We start from the raw sequence: 17,673 nt of genomic DNA, 5'->3' as shown, positions 1-17,673 counted from the left end.
ACAACACCATCTAGCTCGTATCTTGTAACTCTATCATCATTACCTAACCTCAGAACTTTACATTTATCAGCATTAAACTGCATCTGCCAATCCTTTGACCATTTCAAAACCCTGGTAAGAAAACTATTAGTCCAATCCCCCTGAAATTTAAACTCGCTGTGTTTCGGACATGGTAAATACAGCAATTTAGTTACCTAGTTCCGGTTCCTGTCCCCGCATTAGTTCGCTCGCATAAGTTTATCAGTTCAATCCCCTCAAAATTGAAAACATTTGTATTTCAGACCCTGTAAACTAAAAGCAATTACTGAGCCCCAACTCCTGTCCTCTGCCTAAGTTCATCTAACTTAATATTTCAGATCAAGTCCAGCTCCAGTCCTTATCAAAGTAAACAAATCTACTCCTTCAATTCTCTTACTTACCTGCGTATATAATCACTCGCCCTTTAATTATCACACTGTCAGAACGCACCTCCCCCTAACCCTCCATTCCCCTATACCTGTCCACTTGCTTATCTCCCTCTTACCTTCATCTCCCCCTCCTCCCCCCTCACCCCATATCTCTCACCTTCACACCTTACATACCTCCATTTACCCCCCCCCACACACACACACCCTATCTTCTCTCTTATCTCACTCACTCCTTAACCTCATCCCTTACCTTCCCCAACTCCCCACACCCTTATCTCCCCACCCCACAACTCTCCACACCCTTATCTCCCCCCCTACCCCCCCCCCAGCTCTCCACACCCTTATCTCCCCCCCTACCCCCCCCCCAGCTCTCCACACCCTTATCTTCCCCTCCCTCACCCCCAACTAACCTCATCTCGCCCATTCCACTCCCCCCTCCCCCCCCCCCTTCACCAGATTCATTCAAAACTTTGCACCCTAAAGAATTATAAAATACAACTATTAACAATAATCTTACCGTATTTATACATTCTCCTCTTGTTTTTAAAATATCCTCGCAAATGTTCATTCTATATTTTTCACCTTTTTCTCCATGTTCTTCATATTCTCTTCCATATTCTGTGTTCTTTGTAATATTCTCCATGATCTCTGAATGTTCTTCAAGTTTTTTGTCCATTCATATACTCTATATGTTCTTTTTATATTCTCAGCTAGTTCAATTCATGTTCCCCCCATGTTTTGTGTTCACGACATTCTCTTTCATGTTCTTTGTTTCTTTAAAATCAAATGTACGATTGTTTCTGCAATTCAGTAAATAGTTCATTGTAATGTATTATCAACTGCAACGTTACTAATTCTCAACAAGTTACTACAAAGTATTCATTTATATAGTCAGTCACCGACTTTATATATATAAAAAAGGTCAATGTATTTCTTTATTAACTTATTATTTCTTGTGGGAAAATTGTCGGGATTGATTAATGAGGAGAACTACTTGGGACTTGTACTGTACTACATTAAAAATTTCTATATGCAAAATTAATTCAACTAAAGTCCCTAGGTAGGATCGTAAATCCTAGCTCTTCTATCCTAATGACGGACTGTGGGCTGTAAGGGGGCAGGTGGGGTCCCTAAGGGTGAATGGAGAAGTTGATTGAAGCTCCACAATCCACTTGCAGACAATTCGACACATCAGCTTGTATTGTTAATAGAAGGATAAGACTGAATAAACTCAGTTCTATAACTAAACACTAGTTCTGTTTAAATCAAGGATCTAAACATATACACAGTCCAGCCTAACACTATAACTACAAAAGCCAGTATTCACATACTAATAAACACAACAATTTGCATTATAGAGGTATGATATATAGGAATATGCAATTAAATGACCGAAAATGTGGTCTAATTACTGCTAACTAAGTATAAGAGATTATATTCAATAAGATAAACTTGTATGATAAATATAACTAAGCAAGAGTTTGTTAACTTGATGTATGTTATCAATTATATATAGATATACTGTATTCAATTAAAATGAAGAGTTTCAGTCGAGATTGACTGACTTTCAATGACTGAGGTTGTGGTGATAGTGTCTAGAAAAACTGAAAAGGTTCAATGACAGAAAGAATAATCAAAACTTACTGAAGTATAGGGTGTCGCCCTGCCCTGTAACAACAGACAGACATATTGGATATATAAAGGTTATACAAGCATGCAATTGGTCAATCAGCACACTACAATTACAATCAATATACTTATGTCTGAGTGCTGGGTGCTGTCTTGACAAGTTGCCAGACTGAATCTCTGTAGAGCTTAGGGCACTATATTTTATGTCACAGCATTGCTGTTTAATATTCTGGTAGCATTGCTAATTGAGTGTCTTTAATTGCGTTTGCAGTAGGATAAGATGGGTGTGGCGGATGTAGCGTCACTTCGAGGCAGTCTATACCTGTATTTAGATAAAGTACTAGGAATTTTTCTGTGTAGCTACAGTTCAGGTACTCCCCCAGTTCTAGAGAGTAATCACTGGTGATAGAGATAATTTAGTAAGGTGTCGTTTACTGAATATTGTTTGCTAGGCACCGTCACGTTAACTCTGTTAACATATGCTTTTTGCCCTCGGGAGGTGGTGTGCGCTTCTCTCCTAGCCATCTTTTCCCCATGCTCCTTGAGTGAGGTACCCTTCAATCAATGTTGATTGATTATTTTTACGGTCTAGACATAAGATTGAGATAAGCTGTCATTATAATATAATTAGATATACGATTTAAATATTATAAGTAGTACTTAATAGTACTATTGATTCTTAATAAGGATTTGATTTAATCCTTACCGAAAATCGATTGATGTTCCAATAGTTTTTAAATTAAGATATTCTTCTCAAAGTTTATAGATCCTTGAAAAATCATGCAGAAACTCACGTAGGCACCAAAGGCCCTATGGCAAACGTGATCATTGTGGCATTGTCATGCTGGATCTAGATGTAGGATATAATGAATCTGTAGTGATTCTGATATAGTTCTTATATGATTTTGAACAAATCCACAAGGGCCGTGACGAGGATTCGAACCTGCGTCCAGGAGCATCCCAGACACTGCCTTAATCGACTGAGCTACGACAGGGTTAAAAAGAGTTGAAACCGAAGTTCTACTGAACTTACTGGATCCCGCAGCCTCTCCGAGGCACAAACCAGGGTTTTACACAATTCCCCCCTGCACTCGAGCTATGTCAATAGGCCGTTCTCCCTCTTCGCCCTTACATCATTACACACAGAAATCACACTAACGTGATAATTCAAATGAACAAATCCACAAAGGCCGGATTTGTTACTTTTTCTTACTTTTCAGAGTTACTTTTTCAAGTCATGTTTTAAGCTATAATTTGTGTTAAACGTACTAAGACACGTTATTATGTAGTCGCAAACAACTTGAAATATTATATCAAGCTAAATATGTACAACTTTATGTACTAATAAACTTAGGTGTCATGTAAAAATGAGTAAAAACATTTATCAAGTTAATTCAAAGGTACTAAGACCAGCACATTATCGGAATTTTATTATGTTTCACATGTTCATAAGAACACTTTCACAAAAACATGAATGTTTAAGTAACTAGTTCAATATTTCATAGCAAACATTCATTTTCCGTTTATTAATGTTAAAATGTATTCTCTCATCCACTTTATCTTAAATTGTTCTCTGATCGACAATGCATCATCCTACCTAACCTTTCTTGCTTGAGCTAACCTATCCTAATGTAACTTACCTAGCCCAACTTACCTATTCGTCTCCTACCTGGAATGTAACTTCTGTAACCCAACTTATTAACTTAATTTATGGAACCTAACCTGATTTACCTGTACTAGCCTATCCTAATGTAACTTACCTATCCCTACCAAACTTACCTATTCCTTCCTATCTGAGGTAACTTACCCATCCCTTACCTGATGTAATTTACATAACCTAGCAAACCTAGTGAACTTTACTATCCTCATTTACCTGTAGTAATCTATCCTAAAGTAACTTATAACTTACACAATGTAACTTTCCTTACCTAACCTATCTTATCTGATGTAACTTATCTATCCTGACCCGACCTTACTTACATAACCTGCTAACTTAACAGAACTTAAATTGCCTTCCCTCCCCTACATAATGTAACTTAACCTAAGACTCATCTTATTCTCTCTGAAACATCAACTCTTCATTTATTTTCTCAGACAACACTCTTTTTACACTTTAAGATACAAACCTGAACTTAAATATGGCGTTCTCAAAACATATACAACTGCTTACAATTACACTCGCAAGCGAACTAATGCAGAGTACAGAAGTTGGAGTTCGGTAATTACTTTGATTTAGTTTATAGGGTCTGAAATACATGGTTTAAATTTTGTGGGGATTGAACTGATAACGACAAACTTACGAGAGCAAACTAAGGCGAGGACAGGAGATGGAACTGGGTAAATAAATTGCTGTATTTTACTATGTTCGAAATACAGCGGGTATATAGGGAATTGAACTGATGGTATCGAATCTACGGAAGTAAGGAGGAGAACGGGATCTAGAACTCGGTAGGAGTTAGAACTCGGTAACTAAGTTATTGTATTTTTACTGTCTTAAATACAGTGGTTTTAAGTGTAAGGGAACTTGATTAGTTATTAACAGAGTTTTAGAGTAAAGTAAGGTGGAGGACAAGAACTGGAGCTCAGTAATTTTTTTTATCTATTTTACTATGTCCGAAATACAGCTGTTTTTAAATTTGAGGGGAAATGATCAGGTATTAACGGAGATACGAGAAGGGGCTAAGATGGGGGACAGGAGCTAGAACATGGTTACTGACTCGATTTAATTTACTGTGTCCAAAATATAGCGGGTTTAAATCTTAGGTGAATTGATACGTTATTAACGAAGTTGTAAGAGTAAACTAATGTGGTGACAAGTTCTTGAGCTCCGTAACACTATTTTCTTTATTTTTTAGTATGTTTAAAGTATGACTATTTTACATTGGGGCTAAAATTGGGTTACTAGTCGCAAGAATACACTTATAAACGTATAGAGCTGGGTCCAAAAACTAACTTCTGATGAACTTTTTAAAATATATGCTTAAGTCCGTAGAGTTTATTTTCTGAATAAGAAATCTTTAATACCGCAGTGAGGATAAAAACTCTGAACAATTTTGGTCTTAAACTGGGCTTTGAAAATATTCGGTCTTAAAACTGGTGACGGCATTAAATGGACACAAAACAAAGTTATTGCTAAGAGGTCTATTTTCCTTAACAAAACTTATATGAACATATTCTCCGAAAATGGTCTCTGAAATATTAACCTAAAACTAAATTCTGACAAAATTTAGGTCATAAACATGAAGAAAAAATCGGTCTCAAACTGGTGTGATAGTGATGACTTTAAGAAAGTTTGATAAATACGGTGGTCCCCAGCGGCAAGTTTAAATTTTTTTCGTTCAAATGGGTGGGGCACAGCGGCGCCTTTCCCAAAAACGAAAAGGTGCTGCTAAGCCTCCATTCCCATTACCACTATGTTCGCTGCACGATAGTCAGTTATTGCTATGTTCGCTACACGGTACAGTCATCACTATGTTCTGCACGGTACAGTCGGTCATCACTATGTTGCATGGTACAGTCATTGCTATGTTCGCTACATGGTACAGTCATCACTATGTTCGTTGCACAGTGCAGTCGGTCATCGCTATGTCTGCTGCACGGTTTGTTGAATTGTCTGCAGGTGGATTGTGGATCTTCCATCAACTTCTCCATTCACACTTAGTGAATGGAGAAGTGGGCTGCCCCCTTACAGCCCACAGTCAGTCATTAGGAAAGAGGAGCTAGGATTTACGACCCTGGCTAGGGACTTTAGTTGAATTAATTTTGCATACAGTAATTTGTTAATTTAGTACAGTATAAGTCCCTCGCAATTCTCCTTATGAATCAATCCCGAAAATTTTCCCACAGTCAGGGGCGGCGGCGCAATCGTCAAGGGCGGCAGGGCAACAATCAGGGGTGGCGCGCTATACACCAGGGGCAGTGGGCTCCTCCCCCTTTCCAAAGGAAGCTGGTGTAATGGCACACTGCGGTGCCATCATCTCTCGCATCATCTCGCAGTACAGTAGTAGGCATCCATCAGTCTCAGGAGACTATGGAGTTGCGCTCTGGTTGTCGGTCTGGAGTGGCCTCACCAGGGCGCAAAGCCAGGGTAGGTTGATTCGGGGGAGAAGCTGTACAACCAGCGCACAAAAGTTGAAATGTAGGAATATTCCCATGTGAAAAAGTGGAGATGTATAAGAGAGTGCCATAATAAGGCAACATCCCTGAATGTGTATACACTAGCCACGAGGTGACCAGCGTTAGGCGTCGTCAGGGAGAATATACTATAAATTTATACTGAAATACGGGAATGTGAATCTAGAAATAAATAGAATAAGTCAATAGAGGAAGCCAGAAAGTAAGCATAAAATTCCTTACGGTAATGGATACAGCCAGTAAGTCATTAATGGTTCAAGAACAAAGTGGCAACAGGACACATCCACCCAGAGACTTGACGGGAAGGTTATGGTAAACAACAGTGACTTGTACTCCTCTACAAGTACCTGCACAGAAGAGTTAAACATATAACTTTAAATATACCCATTTAAATATAAAGGAAACAGACAAATTGGTCTTACAAATTGAATGTAGTAATACACACTTGCAAGATTAGATAAGTACAAGAGCTTGCCATTCGTGCAAATATAGAACACCGCAAAACAAGACAAAATGGGAGTAAATAAATTAATCTGTGGGCACTGTAATAACACCTTAAAGTCAAAGGCAACGGGTATTGAATGTTGTCTGTGTAAGAATAGATTTTATTCGGCTTGTACAGGAGTGAGTAACACTACGGCACTGAGAGCTGGCCATTTACTCTGGGTGTGTAAAAATGACCTGCCAGCTTGGAATATCCTAAAAAACCTTCTAGATAACATGACGCATGAACGGAAAACATCGTTCACTGAAAGCCATCCAGAAAGAGTGGGAAACGAACAACAATAATTCTAATGGACCAGGAACGGAGACTATAGTCAGGGAGAAAGCTGAAGCAGAAACACAGGAAGGTGCAAACTTTGTTTCAGTATGCCCAGATGCAGACGACAGTAGACTAGAAAGTGTAACAGACAGCACTGACGGCTCGAGAGGTCCAGACACTACAACAGTCCCCTATGGAGCAAGTCAGACCAGAAGGAAAGACATGCAAATTTTATGCAAGGGGCATATGCAGACATAGATATGCTAGTAATAAGAAAGAATTACAGTGCAGTTACCACAAATCCTAAAAAATGTATAACTATGGTTAAGAAAGGATAGTGTCGATTTGGATCAACATGTAGGTTTTTTCCACCCTGACATGTACCAAACCTCACTCGAGGACAGAAAATGCTATGACCTCAGCTGCCCATAGTTTCATGTGAAGGGCACAGAATGCTACATAAAGAGTGGCAAGCAAGATAATGAATGTGGAGGAAACTTAATTAATTTTTTATACCAAGCCGAAAGAGATTTCAAAAGAAGGAACATAGAGAATGTATGGAACTGGTTGCCACACCCACATGCATACCAGAATTACAACAACACACCAAATATGAACTACAACTACGACATGCAACTGCCCTACAACAATCAGCACTGGTCAGAACAAACCCAATATGTCCACACATAATGGACTTGCCAAAAAAAATCTCCCAGTCAAACTATCCCAAATAGAGTAACCTCATTCATCTTTGCCAACATACAAGGACTAAAGAGAACAACAAAAAACAAAGTACAAATCATAAATGGCCTCCTTACGGAGTCAATTGCAGTATTTGGAGCTTTCACAGAACCCCATGCAGGGGAATTCTTGGACAGTGAGATCTAGATACCAGGATATAATCTATACATGTGTGATAGGGTAATTAGGTCACATGGAGGAGTGGGTCTGTATATTAGGGAAGACCTTGTATGCTCGGAGCTCCTTAACGTTACAAATGAGGTGGTAGCGGTACTGGGAGTAAAAATAGAAAAAATAACTTATTATTCTAATACACAAGCTGCTAGATGCAACGGCTGAGGAATTCACAGAACAGATAAACTAAATAGAGAATAGCCTTGATAATTTTGCGAATCCGATACCTGATATTATCTTGGTGACTTCAACTTGCCTAGTCTAAGATGGAGAATAGCAAACAATAATAATATACCAGGAAATCTATCGAGACACAACCAAGCACAGATTAGAGAACTGTTTAGATTCTGTGACAAATTTTAACTCAACCAGCAGATATCAGAGCCAACGAGAAATGAAAATATTCTAGATCTGGTCTTTACTAACAATGAAGACATTATCAGAGACATTACGAAATCAGGTACCATATACTCAGATCCAAGCTCATTGAAGTGCAAACGACCATCAATACTCAGAATAGACCTTAAACATTGATCAAGCGAGAGGGGCTATTCAGTAAAATCAATTTTAATAATAAAAGGATAGACTGGGAGATAATAAACAGGAACTTACAAACATTCCATGGGAAACTGTTACAAGTAATAAAAATCCTACAGAAGGAATAGAAAAACTGACTTTGGAAGCATATCGAGTCTGTCCGAAATATCCTTCTTTGAGGAAAGCAAGAAAGAAGTCCAACATAGAAAGAGAACGTGGACGACACTAAAAGAAGGAAAAAATAACGGAAATGCTTAGGCAGACATGACTTTCCCTACAAAGAAGGAATAATTTAAACAGGGAGACTACAAGGGAGATTGTAGAAATCAAGCAGAAATTGAAACACTTGTATCAGATTGATGAAAGGCAGCTAGAACAGAAAGCAATTCAGGAAATAAAGGAAAAACTCAAAATATTTCTTCACGTGTGCAAAATCAAAAGCAAACACCACTGCCAATAGGTCCAAAGTATTGGACCTATTCGTACGAGTGAAGGTTCATACATGGAGGATGAAAAAGAAATTAATGTAATCCTGAAAGAGCAGTATGAGGACATGTTTAGCACTCCAATAAACAGCATGAAAGTGGAAGATCCGGACAACTTCTTTGTGTGATATCCAAGCCCCTGTAAATATAACTGATATCAATACGAGCCTGGCAAATTTTGAAAGAAACCGAAAACATGCCCATGCACTCGGCTCCGGGTCCAGATTCATGGAATTCAATATTTATAAAGAAATGCAAGGTGCCAGTAGTACAGTCACTCAGCATAGTGTGGAGGAAGAGCTTGGACATGGGGAGAGAGACCAGATGTGCTTAAAGCAGCAGACATAGCCCCCTCTACACAACGCGGGAGCGAAGCATTGGTAAAGAATTATAGACCAGTTGCACTAACGTCCCACATATTAAAAGTACTTGAGAGTGATTAGGAGTCAGGTTACCAGTTTCATGGAGACCAATGACCTTCACAACCCAGGCCAACATGGATTTCGAGCGGGAAGATCGTTCCTCTCACAGCTACTTGATCACTACAACAAAGTCACTGAGGCATTAGAAGAAAAGCAGAATGCAGATGTGGTATACATGAACTTCGCAAAGGCATTCGATAAATGTGACCATGGAGTAATAGCACACAAGATGAGGTCACTGGGGGTAACCGGTAAAGTACGGCGCTGGATACTAAGTTTTCTGTCGAACAGAACACAAAGAGTAACGGTCAATCATATAAAATCGAGTCCAAGCGCTTTTAGAAAGCTCGGTACCTCAGGGTACAATCCTTGCTCCACTGCTTTTCCTTATTCTTATATCAGATATAGACAAAAATACAAGTCACAGCTTCGTATCATCCTTTGCAGATGACACAAAAATCAGCATGAAAATTACCTCTACTGAGGACATTGAACAACTTCAAGCAGATATTAATTAAGTTTTCGACTGGGCAACAGAAAATAAGATGTTTAACAGTGATAAATTCCAGGTACTCGGGTATGGTAAAAATGAGGACCTTAAACATAATACAGGGTACAAAACACAATCAAATATGCCCATTGTAAGAAAGGAGCATGTAAAGGATTTGGGAATAACGATGACTGACGACCTAACGTTTAGGGAGCATAACCAAGTAAATATTGCGTCAGCAAGAAAAAATGATCGGATGGATTACGAGAACTTTCAAATCCAGGGATCCAATCACAATAGTTGTACTCCTCAAATCACTTGTGCTGTCCCGTCATGAGTTGTGTTCAGTATCCACTTCCCACTTCAGAGCAGGAGAGATTGCAGAAATAGAGGGCATACAGAAAACATACACGGCCTGCATAGACGCGATATAGCACCTAAATTATTGGGATCGTCTCAAAGCTCTCCAAACGTACTCAGTAGAAAGGAGACAGGAGAAATTTCAATTAATATACACGTGGAAAATACTGGAGGGGCCAGGTCCCAAATCTACACAATAAAATAACAACGTACTGGAGTGAATGATATGGAAGAAAATGCTGAATAGAACCAGTGAGGAGCAGGGGTGCCATAGGTACAATCAGAGAACACTGTATAAACATCAGAGGTCCGCGGTTGTTTACATCCTTCCAGCAAGCATAAGAAATATTGCCGGAACAACCATGGACATCTTCAAGAGAAAACTAGATAATTTTCTGCAAGGAGTGCGGGACCAACTGGGCTGCGGTAGATATGTGGGCCTGCGGGCCGCTCCAAGCAACAGCCTGGTGGACTAAACTCTCTCAAGTCAAGCTTGGCTTTGGGAGTAGAAGAACTCCCAGAACCCCATCAAGCAGGTATCTTCCCGCACCTCGACAAGGACCCCAGTTGGCCTTCTACCCATACTTTGCCCCGAGGGGGAGAGAGAGATCACAGATGTTGAGATGCTGAGTGACTTGTCGATGGATGCTGGACAGGATCTGTTACGGTGCTACTTCCCTGAGGTGCACGGGCTGTACTCAGCAGCCGGGGTCTTTACTCTGCCCCTGCTCCCTTAGGGGCCCCTGTGGCCCACTGGTCCAGGTCCTCAACACGTGTTACCCACAGTTTCTGCAGGCCACGAGCCAGTATGGGGCCCTCGGGGGCGTCCATTGGCTCACCGTCTCCAACACCTTCTCTACCCATACATCACAAGTCAAAATTTACGATTCCTACAATACAGAAGTTTGGGACTCTGTCAAAACATTTATCCTGGGGATTTGCGCCAATTTGTCCAGGTCACTATACCTTAAAAAGGTCAGTGTTGAGAGACAGGGTGATAGCACTAGCTGCAGCCTTTATGCCCTGGCTAATGCCTTTGACCTTTGTCTGGGCATTTTTCTTTTCAGAGATATTCCTGCTCGGGCCTTAAGCCTCTGGCTGGCCCACTAAGTGTTATTTGTTTCTGTTTGACTTGGGCGGAGCATGAGTATTTATGACTCGTATGGTCGCTTCAGTAAGATTTTGCCATATGTGTTTAACAACTTCTTCTGCTCTGTTGAATCTAAGTTGAAATCTTAATGGGTTTGTAACTGTGCACTGTGTTAGATAATGTTCCAGTGGTCTGTCGGGCATTTCTCCGCAGTGCTGACATTTCCTCTCATCTTCCGGAGCCTGTAAGCCTATTTCCCATGCACATGGGTATCCAAGCCTGATGCGATGTAAATGTACTTCTATTGCTCTACTGCTCCCTTTGATCAAACTAAGTAGTTCGTAGTTGGTTGAATTCTTGTACCAACCCGCAGATCCTGATGTTGCAACTGCTGTTTTGTGGTCACTGTACATCTTTTGCATTGCTCTGTTTCTAATTATTTTCTTAATCTGTGATAGACTCTGTGGTATGTAAATGTCTACATTTCTTCTCTTAGTGTCTGGGCATTGACCCCGAGGGCGCCAGGTACAATGACAAGTTGATGAGACAGTGTCTGATTCACTGCCTCAAGCACCAGTGTGTGGCCTAATTTCCCAGGGTTGAACCCATCGTTGCTGGTGGCCGACCTCTGTCCCTCAAGTCCCTGGGACCGGCACACCCGAAGACGACTCCCTCGGGCTGGCTCTTACAGGCCCGAGCCCCCGCCCCTTAAGGTGCGACCTGACAGGGTGGTAGAGCACAGCAGTCCCGTGGGGCCCGCAATTCCCGTCGGCCCAGGGGAGGGGCCTGCCGCCGCTGATGATATCCATCCTCTTAGCCCCTAAGGATCTCCCCTTCCCCCCCCCCCACCCACTGAAGGGGGCTAATACTCACCTAGTTGTGCTTGTGAGGGTTGAATTTTGGCTCTTTGGTCATGCCTCTCAACCGTCAATCAACTGATGTACAGATTCCTGAGCCTACTGGGCCCTACCATATCTACATTTGAAACGGTGTATGGAGTCTGCCTCCACCACATCACTTCCTACTGCATTTGCCAACTACTCTGACACTGAAAAAGTTATTTCTAATGTGTCTGTGGCTCATTTGGATACTCAGCTTCCACCTGTGATGGACATTTATGATGGTGATGGATATTTAGTGTTTAAACAGTCTAAAACTATTTGTGTGTGTGTTTTTCAGTGTTTCTGTTTGTCTATTTCTGTTCGAGATTGGGAACTTGTGCTTGTGACAAATCTTACCAATTTTTCAAGGAATGGTCATAGGACGGTCGAGGGTCGAGCCTCAAGACTTCCCACACCCCCCCACCCCCACCCCTTGCATAAAATGTCTTCCTAATTTCTAAATCGTGCTAAATAAGACAGTAGTCTTTACCCAAATTACAGGGATGAAGGGTCGGGCAGGAGGCAGAAGGGTGGGGTAGGGTAGGTAAAAGGTTAAAGCGAGTACTAAAGATGTGGCAGCGTCCGTCACCCAAGTGACGCCAGGTAGCCGTTGTAGTCTGTCATATTATACTAGTTTGGCTCACCGGCGTTCCTCGGGTAACACAGCCTGATCGCTTACAACAGATGGGCGTTTGATAATCCACGGTCAGTGGTTGTGCACCGTTCCTTTCCCCCCACGTCCCCCTATCCCAGCTCCTAGCCTGTCCTCGTATCCCTTCCGTATGCATACCATATCAGCTTAAAACCACCTCGATAATGGTCTGGCTTTCTTCACTACACACATGGGCCTCCATCTTCACTACACATATGGGCCTCCATCTTCACTGTAGCCATCTCCACTACACACAATCTGATGGACTGGTCGGTACTAAGACGGCCTCGCTTTATGCAGGTCCTCGTATCCCCTTCATGTGTCGTAGTGGCTTAGCGCTTTCCTCTTGATAATTACCAATGCCTGACCACCATCTTCGCTGTTACCATTTTCATTACACACTGTCCTCTACACACTGTCGATGACCAAACCACACACCTTAGATGCGGAGACGACGACGACGACGTCTCGGTCCGTCCTGGACTATTACCGAAACAATTGACTTGATATTGGTCCAGGACGGACCGAAAAGTCGTCATCTCCTCATCTTCTGGTGTGTGTCTTGGTCACCATATGTAAAGCCACGTTAATGGGACTCATCGTCCTCACCACAGTTTCTTGTTAACCGGCTTGCAACTGGAAGGGAAGGGAGGGTAAGGTAATTACTAAGAGATAGTGCCGAGCCTTTACGACCATATAACACTTGATGGGATAGGATGATAAGGTTTTGCGATAGGGAGGAGAGCACTAGTGCCCAACCAGTTGGACCGTTGTAAATGTAAGCGCGGTTGACATAAGCGTGGACTTCACTTGGTATCTATACCAGCCTCTCCCATCCTCAGAGAAAAATGGAGTCTGGTATCTAGCAAGGTTAAAATTTGGTATGAAAGGGGGAGGGCATGGAAACCAACTCTGGCCCCCCCATATTACCATTCCCCTCCACCCAACAGTCATCCTGCAAAGTTTGGTGAGGTTAACCTTAAATGTCTGGCCTCCAATCTTAGACTCGAACCTAGGAGAGACATGTATCGTATTTTATAGATGATATTAATGTCAAATTTAATACGAAAATTACGGTTAATTTATTTTAAATGATATGCTTAATTTATGTTTAGTAGGTATTATAGTTAGCAAATTTAGTTTGAGAAATGTCATGTAGTGTGTATATATTAGATGGTCACAGCCATAAATATATATTAATGAGATTAGATTTTTCGAAAATGCTCTTGAATTCAATTATATGACTGAAAGGAATGAACTGCGTAATATTTAATTTGCCTTTCCAGGTCCCCAGATTGCTCTTTAATTATACAGTAGTGCCTTTTCAGAGAGGGATGAGTCCTTAATTATCAAGCATACCAGTTGGTGCATAGTGTAGCCGGACAGATTAGCGTGATGAGCTTAAGTTAATTATATTTTGAGTGAATGTCGGTCGCCGGGTCGTCCGTCCACAAGAATTCATCGGTAAAAGTCGAAGCCTCGTTCTTGCAGGTCTGCGTTCGATTCCTGGTGGGCCAAAGGGTTAGGCAACAAATCCTTCCCTTCCCTCTTGTTCGAGCTCGTCTTATCCCTTCCAAATGGTATGTAGTAAGACTGACAAGTTAAATTACATTAATTACCGCTCTCGTAATTACATTACCTCAGTTGTTTGCCTTGAGAATTCGTAGGGAGGGGGAATGAATCGACGATTGTACATCCCTGGTAGCATGTTCAATCATTGAACGTGATACCAGGGATCCAATATGTAAAAAACTCACATTGGGTCATCCCCGATCATAGCCATTATTTAGGACTGCTCGAGATTGTACGCACCTTACGGGCTATCCATGCCCGTGCCACCTCTTGGAGTGGCTTAATCTTCATCAATCAATCAATCTGCATGTAACCACTTCATTTCATTGAATATAATGAAGTAAGGGGAGTCCTGCTAAACTGAGTTTTCTTAAGTTGGTAAATAAACATTTTAATTATTAAAGATGGCCCTGTGCACAGCAGCGACATTACAAAGATTTTATTTTTATTTTATTTTATTATTTTCTACCACAGACGTGGCCACACATTTACAATGCTAACCAGCGTATATACATTTTCTTCTGTCCTCCATGGACAGGGTTAGAGAAGTGTTAAACATATAGTTCAAGGCGAAGATGACGCGGCGAATGTCACGCGACGCGAAGGAACCAGTTGGAGGAGGTGGTGCCTTGGAAGCTACACGTCGCTTGGTCCAGCTCCGTGATGGGACTGGAAACCTTATTAGCTGTCTGCTCATCATCGAGCAAGGTGCGTTAATGCAGACTCTTAACTCCCATTGCCCCTGACAGAAGCAGGTTCGCTACTGCAGACTTTTGGCCCCTCAACACCCCCCACTCCCCCATCCCTCCGTCCCCTTCCTGAGAGCAGCAGGATCTATTGGTGTGATAAGATGTATTAGAGAAGCTGGACATCCTGCAATTTTTTACTCTATAGCTCACCCCCTTGTTGTAGCTAGTAAGGAAAGGAGTTTTGTGTATACTCAGGAAATTTAAAAAAAAATTTCTTGCGGGGTTGAGGGGGTTGGGCTTCTGCTCTTTTTGTCCCGTCTCTCAGCCGTTAATCAACTGGTGTACGCGCGTGGGACAGACTGACAGACACAGAGATAGATAGATATTGTGTGTGATTTGCTTACTGTCATGTCTTTGTCTTTAACTCTCTCCCAGATTTTTGTGTGTGTGGAGATCTTACTACCTGTCTGCGACTTTGGCCGGAGGGTCTGAAGAAGAAACTTACGACGTTACGCTAATAAGGATTAAACGAGTATGTACATTGAATGATAAATTCAACTTAAATTGAACAGTCAACTTGAGTTTGAGTTATTAGTGACAATTTTTTTGTTTTTGTTTTTAAGAATCAGTCGGCACGAGCAGCAACTACCGCTCAAGCAGCAACTCCAAATGACCTAATGATGACGGTCAACGTGAGTTAGACAACGCTGACCGGTGGAACCACGTGCCTGACTGCTCAGCAAGATGTCCTTGATATGTAATGTGTAAAAAAACCCTTATCTAAAGAGTAGAAACCTGTAAAATTATTTGAGAATATAGTCATAATGTAGTTAGATAAACTGTGCCATTTATCATATTAGTGAAGACAACTTACTGTAGTTTGATAAATATTGTGAATTGTTAACCATTTTGAGGAACTAGAGAGAGACTAGATTTTTTAGTTTCTTTCAGTATAATACCTCACCTCTCTGCTAGTCTAACGTAGGTGAGGTTATGGATGGTTTAGTTGTCCATTTTAACGGGTTCGTACAGCAATGGTATTGTTCATTGCAGGTCGATGTTCGATCCCCCAATGGTCTCAGTGGCATGGTGTCCGTTCGTTCACTCCATCTTGGTATCCGAGCTCCTTGTCCACATATCCCTTCAAAATGCTGTGACTGGAAAGTAAGTGGTTTCTGTACATAATTACCTTGCCTAATTAATTAAATTACCAGCATTTCGTTTGTCATTAATTAGCTTAGCGAGAAATAGCATTGGCTGCTCTTATTTTTCGATAAGTCGTTTGAAAATGTCCATTAGTGTTGGTTAATAATGCTTGTACAATTTAAATATATATAAAGTTTTGGCCTTTCATCATAAGTTATTCTCGAAATGGCGTTAAAGAATAAAGGGAAATCGAATAATTTTGTGTGGGTTTTGGAATCTTGTAAATTTGATGTTTTTGGTATCCCAGATTTTTGTAGGTATTAAAACGTATTAGTTTTATAATGTGAAGTTTAACACGGCCGACGTTTTTGAGATTATAGCATGGTGGAGGTTTTCATAAGAGTTGTTCATCGCTATCGAGAGATTTAATAATTGAAATTGCAATTATAGTTTTGTTCTATTATATATAATCCAATTTTGGTGCATTTTGATAATTATAGACAATGCAGTGGAATTTAACTTCATCATATTGTTGTTTTTAAAAATAAAAAATTAAAATGGATTTGAATCAGTAATTGGTAAGACTAGGCAGTTATTTATGGCTCATTATTTGAAATGAAGGTTTGTTAAATACCCCCCCCCCCCATGACTGCCTTTGCAGTTGGGAGGATCCTGTACGCTATCTATTAAAAAAAAACTATCCAGATGTGCGTCTAATGGCTGGTATTTGGACGGTATCATTTCTTGTAGGGTTGGGGTTTGAAAGGCAGTTGTCGAAGCGGTTGGGCATCTTTCCTTTACTCCTCGCATACCATGAGGCCGAGTATGTTTTCCTCATGACTTTACATTCCCCCATATCCAAAACTCTGGAATTGGAATGCATTGGTTCTCGTTGTGACCTTGTTGTATACATGTAGTGAACTGTTTAAAGCACATAAATTATGCTTGAATTATATTTCGTCTAGAATGGATTTCATTGTAGGGAATGAAAATTGATGTGTGACATTTAATCTCATTGGAAAGGGACATAATTCTTTGGATTAACTTGCCTATCCGTCTGGATCATACTTGGCCTCTGAAGAGTTTACAGAGGATTTACCTGTATTTAATAGAAATGTCTAAAAATGGAGTATATAATCCTGGAGAAGGGGTCAATGCAAAACAGTCGTGCACATTAATCTGGACATGCACGCTCATCACATTTATGAAGTACAGGAAATTGTCATTATTGACAGGTTGTGCAAGCCCTCTACGGTCAAATAAGGAAAATAAGGTCAAATAAGGTCAAATAATAAGGTCAAATGGAAAGAGCGTTTAATTATCCGGCATTTGGCTTACACGTGTAAGACATGTGGCTGGCTGAGTGATCTGGCTGGCTGATCTGGCTGGCTGGCTGATCTGGCTGGCTGGCTGATCTGGCTGGCTGGCTGATCTGGCTGGCTGTCTGATCCCCTGGATGGTCATTGGCTAGTGCTGTCCGAGTTGCATAAATAATAAGTCA

General features: G+C 41.0%; 1 long non-coding RNA gene across 1 annotated transcript in view; it reads left to right on the top strand.

The window, feature by feature from the left end:
• LOC123746763 (uncharacterized) overlaps positions 1 to 17,673 on the top strand; it is a 248,519-nt gene that overhangs the window by 198,813 nt on the left and 32,033 nt on the right. The window contains exons 5-9 of the long non-coding RNA XR_006771557.2: positions 14,257 to 14,345; positions 14,876 to 15,045; positions 15,462 to 15,558; positions 15,650 to 15,783; positions 16,080 to 16,190. This is a non-coding gene — a long non-coding RNA (uncharacterized lncRNA). The remainder of the gene's footprint in view (positions 1 to 14,256; positions 14,346 to 14,875; positions 15,046 to 15,461; positions 15,559 to 15,649; positions 15,784 to 16,079; positions 16,191 to 17,673) is intronic.

The sequence above is a fragment of the Procambarus clarkii genome, chromosome 93, assembly GCF_040958095.1.
Source record: "Procambarus clarkii isolate CNS0578487 chromosome 93, FALCON_Pclarkii_2.0, whole genome shotgun sequence".
Lineage (NCBI taxonomy): Eukaryota > Metazoa > Arthropoda > Malacostraca > Decapoda > Cambaridae > Procambarus > Procambarus clarkii.
Note: the sequence above shows the minus strand (reverse complement) of the source record. Positions and strands in the feature narration are given on the sequence as shown.